The 12,791-nt window shown below is 42.5% G+C and overlaps 1 non-coding gene across 1 annotated transcript; it reads left to right on the top strand.

The window, feature by feature from the left end:
* The first annotated feature begins 369 nt into the window (after positions 1 to 369).
* Positions 370 to 473, top strand: LOC111765959 (small nucleolar RNA U13). Its single transcript, XR_002798151.1, has one exon. It is a non-coding gene; the product is annotated as a small nucleolar RNA U13 (small nucleolar RNA).
* The last annotated feature ends 12,318 nt before the right edge of the window (positions 474 to 12,791 follow it).

Genomic DNA, 12,791 nt, shown 5'->3' with positions numbered 1-12,791 from the left:
AAATGTTTCAAAGTGGTATAAAGAAATAAAGACCTCCAATAAAGGCAAACACTTGGATAATTATGAATAGCAGTGCTATGGATTGCATTTTTTATTTTGGTATGTAATTCCATTTCTTACTTCCTACAGGTGTTAAAATGCAAATTCATTAAAAGTAATGATAAATCTATGATTTGGACATACAATATACAAAGATATAATTTGTAACATGTAAAATATAAGTTAGGGGGATAGAGGAGTATAGGAACAGCATATGCCAAAACTATTTAAGTCAAGTTCGTATCAAATCAAATATGATTGTTTTATTTTTAGGATGCTAAATTTGAACACATGATAACTGCTAGGAAAATATATTAAAAATATGTCTAGACTCTTTTGTGGTTCATAAACATGATGAATGGGTGTTCACACACTTGTGTGAGGTGCGCCTCCCTCCAACCTTGTTATGATGTTGGCACATTACCTGTCTGATGTGGAAAAAAAAAAGGAAAAAATGTCTAGAAAGAGTGAGAAGGGCCTCATTATGGTACAATACATGAAAATCAAATAAATATGAAAATTGGCATTAGCAGAAGACTTGAGGGGCAAAAAAGGTATAAGACTTATAAGACTAAATAGTAAAATGGCAGAATAAAGTCCTGCACTCTCAGAAGTGATTTTAAAAGTAAATGGGGGGTGGGAAATGGCTGTGGCTCAATCAGTTGGGTTCCCATCTACCATATCCCTGGCTTTGCATCCCGGGGCCTTCTTGTGAAGGCAGCCTGGCCCATATGCTATGGAGTATCGCCCAGCCTGCAAGTGCCATGGAGAACTGACTCAGCAAGGTGATACAACAAAAAGGGAGAAAAGTAAAAACACAGAAGAGTGTGCAGTGAATGGACACAGAGAGCAGACAGCAAGCAAGCCACAAGGGGCAGGGGTATAAAAATAATAAAGAATGAAAAAAAAAACATATAGTTTTTTAAAAAGTAAATGGGGGGAAGCACATGTGGCTCAACCAGTTAGATGCCTGCCTACCACAGGGGAGGTCCTGGGTTTGGGTCCCGATGCCTCCTGAAAAAAGAAGGGCAGATGTTGCCTCCTGCCACAATGAGTTGATGCCACAAGATGCCACAGCCCACAGGGAGCAGAGGTGGCTCAGGCTGTTGGACAATACCCTCTCATGTGGGAGGTCCCAGTTTCTGTTCCTGATGTCTCCTGGAGAAGGCAAGCAACCAATGAGCAGACAGATGGGAGAAACATCTGGGGAATGGGGAGGGGAATAAATAAAGAACAATAAAGTAGGTAAATCTTTTTAAAAAAAGTAAATGGGGGGAGTGGATATGGCTCAAGCAATTGGGCACTCACCTCCCAAATGGGAGATCCCAGGTTCAGTTCCCTGTGCTTCCTAAAGAAGATGAGCAAATGCCTCAATGAGCTGATGCTGCAACCAGGAAGATGCCACAATGAAGAGATGCAGCAACTGTGGAAATGAACAGATGCTGCAATGAACAGACAACATAATAAGCAGACACAACAGTGAACAGACACAACAAACAGCAGGAAGCAGAAGAGTCTCAAGCAGTTGGGCACTCGCTTCTCACATGGGAGGTCCCATGTTCAGGTCCCAGTGACTCCTAAAGAAGACAAGCAGACAATGAGCAGACAGATGAGGGAGCCATCTGGGGCTGTGGGGTAAATAAAAATAATAAACTAAAACAAAAAGTAAGTGGATTAAACTCTTCAGAAATAAAGCAGAGATGGGCAGAATGAATAAAAAGGCATTACCCAAATATATGGTATCTACAAGACTCTAAACTTAAACTCAAAGATGTAAGCAAGTTTAAAGTGAAAGGATGGGGAAAAAAGTGCTATGTAGTACAACCAAAAGAGAGCTGGGGTAGCTGTACTACTATCAGATAAACCAGACTTTAAGTGAAAAACAGTTACAAGGGACAAGGACAGGGAAGCGGACTTGGCCCAGTGGTTAGGGCGTCCGTCTACCACATGGGAGGTCCACGGTTCAAACCCCGGGCCTCCTTGACCCGTGTGGAGCTTGCCCACGCGCAGTGCTGATGCGTGCAAGGTGTGCTCTGCCACGCAGGGGTGTCCCACACAAGGGAGCCCCACGCGCAAGGAGTGTACCCTGTAAGGAGAGGCACCCAGCGTGAAAGAAAGTGCAGCCTGCCCAGGAATGGCATCACCCACATGGAGAGCTGACACAACAAGATGATGCAACAAAAAGAAACACAGATTCCCGTGCCGCTGACAACAACAGAAGCGGACAAAGAAGACGATGCAGCAAATAGACACAGAGAACAGACAACCGGGGGGGGGGGGGGGGAGGGGAGAAAAATAAATAAATAAATAAATCTTAAAAAAAAAAGGGACAAGGACAGTCATTACATACTGATAAAACGGTTGATTCAACAAGAAGACATAGCAATTATAAATATATATGCATCTAACAGCAAGGCCCCAAAATATATGAAGCAAATACTAACAGATTTGAAGGGAGATATTTGATGGTTCTACTTTAATAATAGGAGACTTTAATATGCCCCTTTCAATAATGAATAGACCGTCTAGACAGAAGATCAATAAGGAAATACAAGACTTGAATTCTCTAAACCAACTAGACCTAACAATCATATATGGAAGACTTCACCCAACAGCAAGAGAATATGCACTCTTCTTGATTGCACATGAATCATTCTCCAAGGATAGATCATATCTTAGGTCACAAAACAAGGTCTTAAAAAATTCAAATGTATGGAAATTATACAGTGTATCCTCTCTCATCACAATGGAATGAAACTAACTTCAATAACAGAGAGAAATGGAAAATTCACAAATATGTGGAAATTAAATAATGTACTCTTTTTAAAAAAAGATTTATTTATTTATTTCCCCCTCTCTTCCCGCCCTGTTGTTTTTGCTGTCTGTGTCCATTCGTTGTGTGATCTTCTGTACCTTTTTCTCTTTTGGTCTTCTCTTCTTATTTTTTCTTCTCCGGGATTCACCAGGATTCAATCCTGGGGACCTCTGATGTGGAGAGAGGTTCTCCTTTAGTTGCACCACCTCAGTTCCTGGTTTCTGCTGTGCTTCACCTTGACTTTCCCCTTTATCTCCCTCTTGTTGCATCATCATTTTGCTGCGTGACTCACTTGCGCGGGCCCTGGCTCACCGTGCAGGCACTTGGCTCACACGTGGGCATGGGCTTGCTGTGCAGGCACACTTTCTCTTCTTCTTTTTCACCAACAGTCCCAGAGATCAAACCCGGGTTCTCACATATGGTAGGCAGAACCCTATCGCTTGAGCCACATCCGCTTTCCATAATGTACTCTGAAACAATCAATTGGTTAACCAGGAACCCACAAGGGAAATTAGGAAATACCTTAAGGCAAATGAAAAATGAAAATAAAACATACCAGAACTTTTGGGATGCAGTAAAGACAGGGCAGAGAAGAAAATTAATAGCTCTGAATGCTTAAAGAAGATTTCAAATCCAAGACCTAACCTCAAAACTGGAAGAACTAGAAAAAGAAGATCAAACTAAATCTGAAGTGAGCAGAAGGAAGGAATAGCAAAGATTAGAGCAGAGATAAATGATACAGAGAATGGAAAATAGAACAAACAAAACCAAAAGTTTGTTCTTTTAGAAGATAAATAAAATAAAATCAATAAACCTTTAGCTAGACTGATGAAGAAAAAAACAGAGAGAAGACACAAAATGACTAAAATCAGAAATGAAAAGGGAAACATTACTACGGACCCCACTGAAATAAAAAGGAATATAAGAGATTACTATTTACAATCGTACAACAACAAATTAGATAAACTAGATGAAATGGAGAAATTCCTAGAAACATACAAGCTACCTAAATTGATGCAAGAAAAAAAAATAGAAGGTCTCAACAAACCAAAAACTAGTAAAGAGAAAAACTCTAATAAAAAAATCCTAAAAAAGAAAATCCCAGGACCAGATGGCCTCACAGGGGAATTTTACCATTCCAAGAAGAATTTACACCAATCCTGTTCAACCTCTTCCAAAAGGTTGAAAAGAAGGGAAAACACCCTAATATATTCTATAAGACAAGCATCACCCTCATGCCAAAGTCAGATAATGATACCACAAGAAAAGAAAATTACACACCAATATCTCTTATGAATATAAATGCAAAAATCTTCAACAAAATACTAACAAACTGAACCCAACAGCACATTAAAAGAATTATGCACCACAATCAAGTGGGATTTATCCCAGGGATGCAAGGTGGTTAATCATAAGAAAATCAATTAATATAATAAGCTATATTAATGGAATGAAGGGGAAAAAACATAATCATCTCAATTGATGCAGAAAAGGTATTCAACAAAATCCAGCACCCCTTCTTGATAAAAACACTTAGGAAAGTAGGAATAGAAGGAAACTTCCTCAACATGATAAAGGGTGTATATGAAAAACCCACAGCTAACATCATACTAACTGGTGAAAGAATGAATGCTTTCCCTCTAAGATCATGAACAATGAAGGGTACCCACAATTACCATTGTTATTTAATATTGTACTGGAAGTTCTTGACAGAGCAACTAGGCAAGAAAAAGAAATAAAAGGCATCCACATTGGAAAGGAAGAAGTAAAACTTTCCTGTTTGCAGATGACATGATTCAATATACAGAAAATCCTGAAAAATCCACAGCAAAGCTCTTAGAGCTAATAAATGAATTCAGCGAGGTGGTGGGGTACAAGATCACCACCCAAAAATCAGTAGCATTTATATATAATAACAACAAACAGTTGGAAGAAGAAATTAAGAAAACAATTCCATTTACAATAGCAACTAAAATAATCAAATATCTAGGAATAAATCTAATGGTGATATAAAAAACTTGTTCAGAAAACTGCAAAATATTGCTAAAAGGAATCAAAGACTTAAATAAATAGAAGGACATTTCATGTTCATGGATTGGAAAACTAAATGTTGTTAAGATGTGAAATGTACCTAAATTGATTTACAGATTCAGTGTAATCCCAATCAAAATTTCAATAACCTTCTTTGCAGAAATGGAAAAGTCAATCATCAAACTTATATGGAAGGGTAAGGGGCCCTGAATAAACAAAGTCTTCTTGAAAAAGAAGAATGAAGTTGGGGAACTTACACTTCCTGATCTTGAGACTTATTACACAGCCACAGTAATCAAAACAGTGTGATACTTGGGAAGCAGATGTGGCTCAACTGATAGAGCTTCCACCTACCATTATGGGAGGACCCAGGTTTGATCCCTGAGGCCTCCTGGTGAAAAAGAAGAGAAAGTGTGCCCTCATTGTGAGTCAGTGCCTGCATGAGTGCCCACATGGTGAGCCAGTGCCCACGCGGTGAGCCAGTGCCCACGTGAGTCACATGGCAAGATGATGACACATCAAAAGAGAGACAAGGGGTGAGTCAAAGTGAAGCGCAGCAGAAATCAGGAACTGAGGTGGTGCAATTGACAGGGAACCTCTCTCCACATCAGAGATCTTCAGGATCGAATCCCAGTGAATCCTAGAGGAGAAACAATGAGAAGAGAAGACAAAAAAGAGGAATAGATACAGAAGATCACACAGCGAAAGGACACAGACAGCAAAAACAGCAGGGCAGGAGGAAGGGAAGGAGGGAAATAAATAAATAAATAAATAAATCTTTAGTAAAAACAACAACAACAGCATGGTACTGGCATAAGGTCAGGTATATAGAGTGACAGAATTGAACTGTAAGTTCAGAAATCAACCCTTAAATTCATGACCAACTGATTTTTGAATCTTCAACAAATAGATTGGGAAAATGTGATTTTTGTTTGCAAAAGAATGAAGAGGGACCCTTATTTCACACCATATACAAAAATAATAGTGAATAAAAGACCTAAATATGAGCCAGAACAATAAAACTCCTGCAAGAAAACATGAGGCAGCATCTTCAGGACCTTGTGTTAGTCAATAATTTCTTAGACTTTACCCCCAAAGCACAAGCAACAAAAGACAAAAATAAATGGAACATCATCAAGATTAAAAATTTTTGTGCCTCAAAGGATTTTATCAGGAAAGTAAAATGACAACTTACACAATGGGACAAAATATTTGGAAACCGCATGTCCAATAAAGGTTTAATACCAGAACATAGAAAGAAATACTTTAACTCAACAACAAAAAGACAAAGAATCCAATTAATAAATTGGCAAGAGACTCAAATAGACATTTCTCCAAAGACAATGTACAAATGGCCAAAAAGTACATGAAAAGTTGTTCAACATCATTAACCTTTAGGGAAATCAAATCAAAACCACAATATGATATAGTTGCATACCCACCGAAATGGCTACTATTTAAAAAAAAACCAGAAAATTGCAAGTGTTAGAGATGATGTGGAGAAGTAGGAACACTCATTCATTGCTGGTGGAAATGTAAAATGGTGCAACTGCTGTGAAAGACAGTTTGTTGGTACCTCAGAAAAGTAAATATAGAATTTCCATATGACCTGGCAACCCCACTTGAATTGAAAGCAGGGACTTGAACGGATATTTGCACACCAATGTTCATAGTGGCATATTCACAATTGTCAAAATATGGAAGCAACCCAGGTGTCCATCAACTGATGAATGGATAAACACAATGAGGTATACACATGCAGTACTATTCAGCAGTAAAAAGTCATGACATTCTGAGACATACTATAACATGGATGCACTTTGAAGATACCATGTACCATGTTGAGTAAAATACATCAGAAACAAAAGGACAAATAATATGTGTGCCCACTGATATGAAATAATTAAAATAATAAAACTTATAGAATCAGAATATAGAATATAGCCTACCAGAGGACAGGGTGGTGATAGGGAATAGCAAGTTAATATTTAAAATGTACAGATTTTCTATTTGGAACAATTGAAAAGTTTTGATAATGGCTAGTGGTGAAGGCAGCACAGCATTGTGGATGTAATTAAAAGCACTCAATTATGTATTTGAAAGTGATTTAAAGGGGAAATTTTAGGTTGTATACATGTCACTAGAATAAAGTTTTTAAAAAGTCCTTGGAACTGCACACCACAGACAGTGAACCCTAATTTAAACCATGGACTACAGTTAATAGTGTTATAAAAATGTGCTTTCATCAATTGTAACAAATGTACCATACCAATACAAAGTTTTAATAATAGGGTGGTATATAGGAACCCTGTGTTTTATGCATGATTGTTCTTTAAACCCACACTTTTTTAATGAAAAAGAAATTCATATTCAGATAGTTTATTTCCCTTTTTTAAAAAATCGAGTGTCCCCTGGCCCACAGGTCTGTGTGTGTGTGAGTGATGTAAGAGTCTTCATATCCAACAAGGACTGGCCAGGCTGGTTCAGGTAGTGGAAAGAACTTGGACTCGAAAGCCCTTATTTCTCTTCCTGCTGCCAAGTGGCCATGGACCTGTGGCAAGTCACTCCTCCCTGGTCCTCAATTTTCTTACCTGGGTTATGAGGGAGATAGGTAAGCCTGATTTTTAATGTCCTTTCCAGCTCGTACCTCTGAAGACTCTAAGAACCCTAACTCTATGGTCCTAAGCTATGGTCTTTGAATCATAGTGTCTTCAGTCAGGCAAGCCAGTGGTGTATGCCCTGTGCCACCAGAGATGCCTGGGCAAAGCTGGTTTCTGCCCAGCCCTCCCCAGAGGGACAGTGGGGAGGAGAGAGGAGCTTGAGAGAAGGCTCAAATCTATTCCTCTGTGTGTTTCTAAAGGCCCTTAGATCAGGCTGCTTGGGGCCTGATAATTTTTCCATTAGGAGGAAATAATTTTCTGGGTCTGTTTTGGTTGTATTTATCTGCAGTTGACAGCATCAGCGGCAGCAGCTGTGACAAGCCGCCTGTCCCCCAGACCAGACATGTATTTATGGGGAAAAGGAAAGGGCAGGGGTCTCGGCCTCTCCAAGCCTCTAGGAGAGGGACAGACAGCTAAGCACAATCCTGGTATCCATCTCACATGACCCGTTTGTGACCTCGGGCACCTCCCACTCATTTGCTTCCCCAAAAAGAAATGTAAACAATAACCCGAGCCAGAAGCCCACCGCTGCGCTATCTCCGCCTCAGCCCCCGCCTCCTGCCTATCGCTTCTTCTAAGCCAACTTGACAATAACCATTCATCACCAAAAAGAAAACAAAGTACGGAGAAACAAAAACCAATCTAAGGCCGCAAATTGACGTCAAGCTTTGAAAAATGGACTGTGAGATGGTGGTGCGGTGAGCTCTTTCTGCCTTCCAGAGCAAATGGGAGAGGGCACCTCCTGTAGCAGACCTCCATGGCCCCAAGTTCAACTTGGAGGTGACTACAGTCCAGGAACAGATCTGACTCTCAGAGGTGACTTTGGGTTGAGGAGGGGTGGTGGAGCCTGCTGGGACTGAGGCAAGGGACAGCCATTCCTGGTGCTGGGAATAAGCGGGCTCTGGATGAAGGTCTTGAGGGGCCCCAGCTCCTCGTCCTCTCTCAGGATTCTGGGTACCTGCAGAGCCCAGGTAGGAGGTCCTAGCAAGTCTGATAGCAGGGAGGGTTGAAGAGGGCAGAAAGCACAGATGTTGATACCTCACTTCTCTGCATGGAGAGCTTGGCCAAATTCAAAGCATTTTCCTAGACATGACTGCACTCCACACACTGAGCAAGTCTGGGGCACAAGCAAAGCAACTTATCCCATTGTGCAGCTGAGAAGAGTGAGGTGCTGAGGCATTTCATTACCCACCCCAAGTCACACAACTTGTAAGTGGCAGGTCTTCCTGGCTCCAAAGCCCATGAGCTCCTTTCCCTTCAGAACATTTTGAACTGGTAAAAGTCTGAGGATTTATTAGGGTATCATTCAATGCCCACATTTTTCAGAAACTCAAGACCAGAGAGAAGAGCAGCTTATCCAAGGTTATGGTCCACGAGTGGTTGTAGCAGTTTAGTTTTGTTTATGAATTCCAGAAATAGATATTGGATTCTGTTTGTAAACTGATCTATTCCTCTGGGTGTATTAGATTGTATTAAAATCAGAGGTTTCGCTTTTCTCTCTCGCACTCTCCGGGTGGTACCAGGCGTGGTCTTGACATGCAGAACGATGCCAGTGAGTTCTTGGAACTCTACGAGCTGTGGATAATGCCAGCAACCGCATTAATCAGTGCCAAGGACCACCCATCCATCCAGATGAACGTGGCTGAGGTGGACAAGGTCACAGGCAGGTTCAATGGCTGGTTTAAAACCTATGCCATCTGTGGGGCCATTCACAGCATGGGTGAAATCAGATGACTCCATTCTCTGACTGGCCAAAGCCAATGGTACTGTTTCAAAGAACTTCTGACAAGAGCCATGGATGTGAAATATTTGTCATAAATAAAATTCAGAGGTTTCACTTTTATTTGATTAAATAATAGTTAAGCTTTGGTTGGTCCATGTCAGCAGGACTCACAGAGAAAATGATGCGGCAGAAGAGTTAGTAGGAGTTTTGGATGCCAGAACCTTGGGAAGTAAACACACAGGAGAAGAACACATGTCCATAGACATGGCAGAGACCCTGGGAAGAGGGAGAATCTGATAGTCTACAGCTGACCTTGTGGGTAGCCCAGAGCAGCTGGGCCTGGGGAGGAACCAGCCCCAGGAGAGAGATAACACTTATCCCAGCCTACAGCTGATATTGGAGGAAGCTGGGACCATGGATCCTTAAGAGGAAGACGGAAGACTGGACCTTTGCAGATGTCAGCAGCCATCTTGCTCCAACATGTGGCAACAGACTTTGGTGAGGGAAGTAGCTTTGAGTCGGACCCTTTAGGGCCTTGTAACTCTAAGTTTCTACCCCATATAAATACCCTTTATAAAAACCAACCAATTTCTGATATTTCTCATCCCCCTTTGGCTGACTAATACAATGGTGGATCAGAGTTCAGGGCTGGGGTCTCTTGATTCCTGAAGCAGGTACAAGTATTGTTCCTGCAAAATCCCAGTGAAGACTAAGAAACCTGGGAAGGAACTGGGGTGGCAATTGGGGGGGGACCATATGGAAGTTTGGTTCCTAGACTTCATCTCAGGAACTCATCTTGAGGCAGGCACAGGATGGCTGAAATCTGGGAGGGGGCGATAATTGGCCCCAGGCTCCTAATTCGTGCAAAAGGATTGTTTTTGTCTCCTTGGGTAACCACTTCTTGTTTCTCTCCTTCTCCTGGAATCACGTACCTGTTCTTCAACCTGGTCACCAGTGCCCATGGCCTGACCCAGATGTTCCAGACTTCCTAATGCCCCTGCCCACGCCTGACCCCCTAGAAGAAACAGATACTATAGGCACACCGTCCCCCCGTCCCCAGCTTCTTGGACCCCCAGCAGACTTCCCCCTTTGTGGTCCATACCCCGGGGCCTATACACTGTAAGAAGACTTGAGCTAATCTGACAGGCTTAGTGAAGGAGATGGCCCAGGTTCAAATCCGGGCTCCACCATGCAGTAGCCCTATACGTATGGGCAAGTGAACTAACCTCTCTAAGATTCGGTTTCCTTATCTGAAAAATGAGGTTAATAATACTTACCTCATAGGGTGATTGGAAATTTTAAATAAATGTATGTAAAGAACTTAGCACAACACCTGAAGCTTCAATAAATGTTAGTTATTTCTAGTTTTAAAACCTATTCATGCTCCCCTCTTGGTAGGGGATAATGACTCACTCCAATGTTAAAATACATATGTTTTTCTAAAGATATAATTGAGAAAAGCCGTGACAGAAAGATTGGGGAGATTCTAGTCCCTGAGTCTCTCCCTTGGGGGGAGACCCTCTTGAGTGGTGGGGTCTTCCAGCTAATCCCCCACAGCACAACACAGGGTCCAGATGTGGCTCATGAGGTGGGTGATTGGATTTGTCAGCCAAAATCCTCGTTTGAGCTAGAACCCACTGAAACAAAGAGCAAGTGGTTTTGGAATGATAGCCACAAGATAAGGGGATGCAGGTGGGAATGTGACATCAGGTCCTGTGGCCTGGGTACCATCTCAGCAGGGAGGCTAGGACACTCGTGGGATTCAGAATCAGATGACCAGGATTCAAGTCTCCTCCCCACCGTTTCCTAATAGTGTGCTCTTGGAGAAGTTATTTAACTTCCTCATTGGGATGGATTGAAATAGATAATGTACATAGAAAGCACTTTGCCAATGGTATAAGGAGGTACTATGCCTTCGGATAGCTTTAGCCTGAAGTCAAAAGGACTGGGCAGGGAAGCAGATGTGGTTCAACAGATAGAGCATACACCTACCATATAGGAGGTCCAAGAGTTCGATACCCAGGGCCTCCTGGCTCGTGTGGTGAGCTGGCCCATGAGCAGTGTTGCTGTGCGCAAGGAGTGCAGGCCCACTCAGGGATGCCCCCGTGGAAGGGTGCCCCCCTGCACAAGGAGTGGCCCCTGAGCAAGGAGCGCCGTCCCGCGCAAAACCGCAGCCTGCCCAGGAGTGGCGCCACACACACGGGGAGCTGACGCAGCAAGGTGATGCAGTAAAAAGAGACACAGATCCCCATTGCTGCCTGATGAGAATACAAGCAGACACAGAGAACAGACAACTGGACAATGGGGGGGGGGGTGCAGGGAGAGAAATAAAAAATAAATGTTTAAAAGAAAAATTCTGGAAGGAAATATTAAAAAGAAAAAAAAAAGGACCAGGCAAATCGAAACTCTAATACTCAGGAACCGTGTGGCCTTGTTATTCTTGCAAGAGCTGTTGACGGTCAGGAGTAGATTCCTGAAAGGACATTCAAGCGTGTATATGTATGTGTGCGCAGAAGGTTATTAAGGAAAGGGGAATCTCAGGTGTCCCCTGGCAGGGACTGCAGTGCTGCACGGCTTCATGGGAAATGAAGGTGCAGGTGAGCCTGGATTCACAGCAGCTCTTGGGAACTGCTGCTCTGTCTCCCTTGGGCAGCCTGCTCTTTCTCTCAGCATGGTTGCCTTTCTCTGTGCATCTGCTCTGTTCTCCCGCCTTTCAGTAAGCTTACACTGCTTGCTCATCATTTCTACTCACCCATAATGGTGAGTTTCTGTGTGCACATGGCTGCCCAGCCCTGGCATTGCGCAAACTTTCTCTTGTACCACCCCCTACCACCAGTGGCAGCTTCCCTCTGAATTCCTCCTCTTGAGTCCCAGAAAGAACCTGATTTGGGCAGTTCATCTTTCTCGTCTTGTGTGTGTCTCAGGACGTAGGTCCCTAGCCACTTGCGAGATCAGTTGTTCTTAGCTCCCCTCTTCCCCAATCATCTGTACCTGGGGGAGTGGGGTCAGGAGCTACTTAGGCAATGGGTGTGTGGTGTGGGGCAAGTTCCCTCTCCATCAGAATGGGCCCAGATAGGTTAGGAAATGACCAGGCAAATAGCAATGTCTCCTTAACGTGGTCTCCAGGTTTCCCATCTGGAAGGAGGATTATTATGCAGATTAAATGAATCAGTTGGTGAACATGCCTGCCCTTGATCTGACCCCTCCTCTCTATTCTCTCGGTCACTTTCTTCATTCAGTCCTCTCTTATCACTCAGCTGAACTCATCCAAAACTTCCCTAACTCATCTCTTGACCTCCAGTTTTGCACCTTGGATCAAATCCTTCTTTCACACACTTGCCATAGTGATCTAAATTTGAAGAGCTACAAAATTAAGTGCTGGTAGGGATATGATGAAACAGGCATCTCATATTTTGGCAGTGGGAATGTATATGTTACAATTTGGGGGGAAAGTAATCTAGTAATATCTATAACTAGATATAACAAAAGCCATAAATTTTGATTCAGCAATCCCATTTTGGCA

This window comes from Dasypus novemcinctus, chromosome 27 (genome assembly GCF_030445035.2).
Source record: "Dasypus novemcinctus isolate mDasNov1 chromosome 27, mDasNov1.1.hap2, whole genome shotgun sequence".
Classification (NCBI taxonomy): Eukaryota; Metazoa; Chordata; class Mammalia; order Cingulata; family Dasypodidae; genus Dasypus; species Dasypus novemcinctus.
This window is presented reverse-complemented; position numbering and strand designations above follow the sequence as displayed.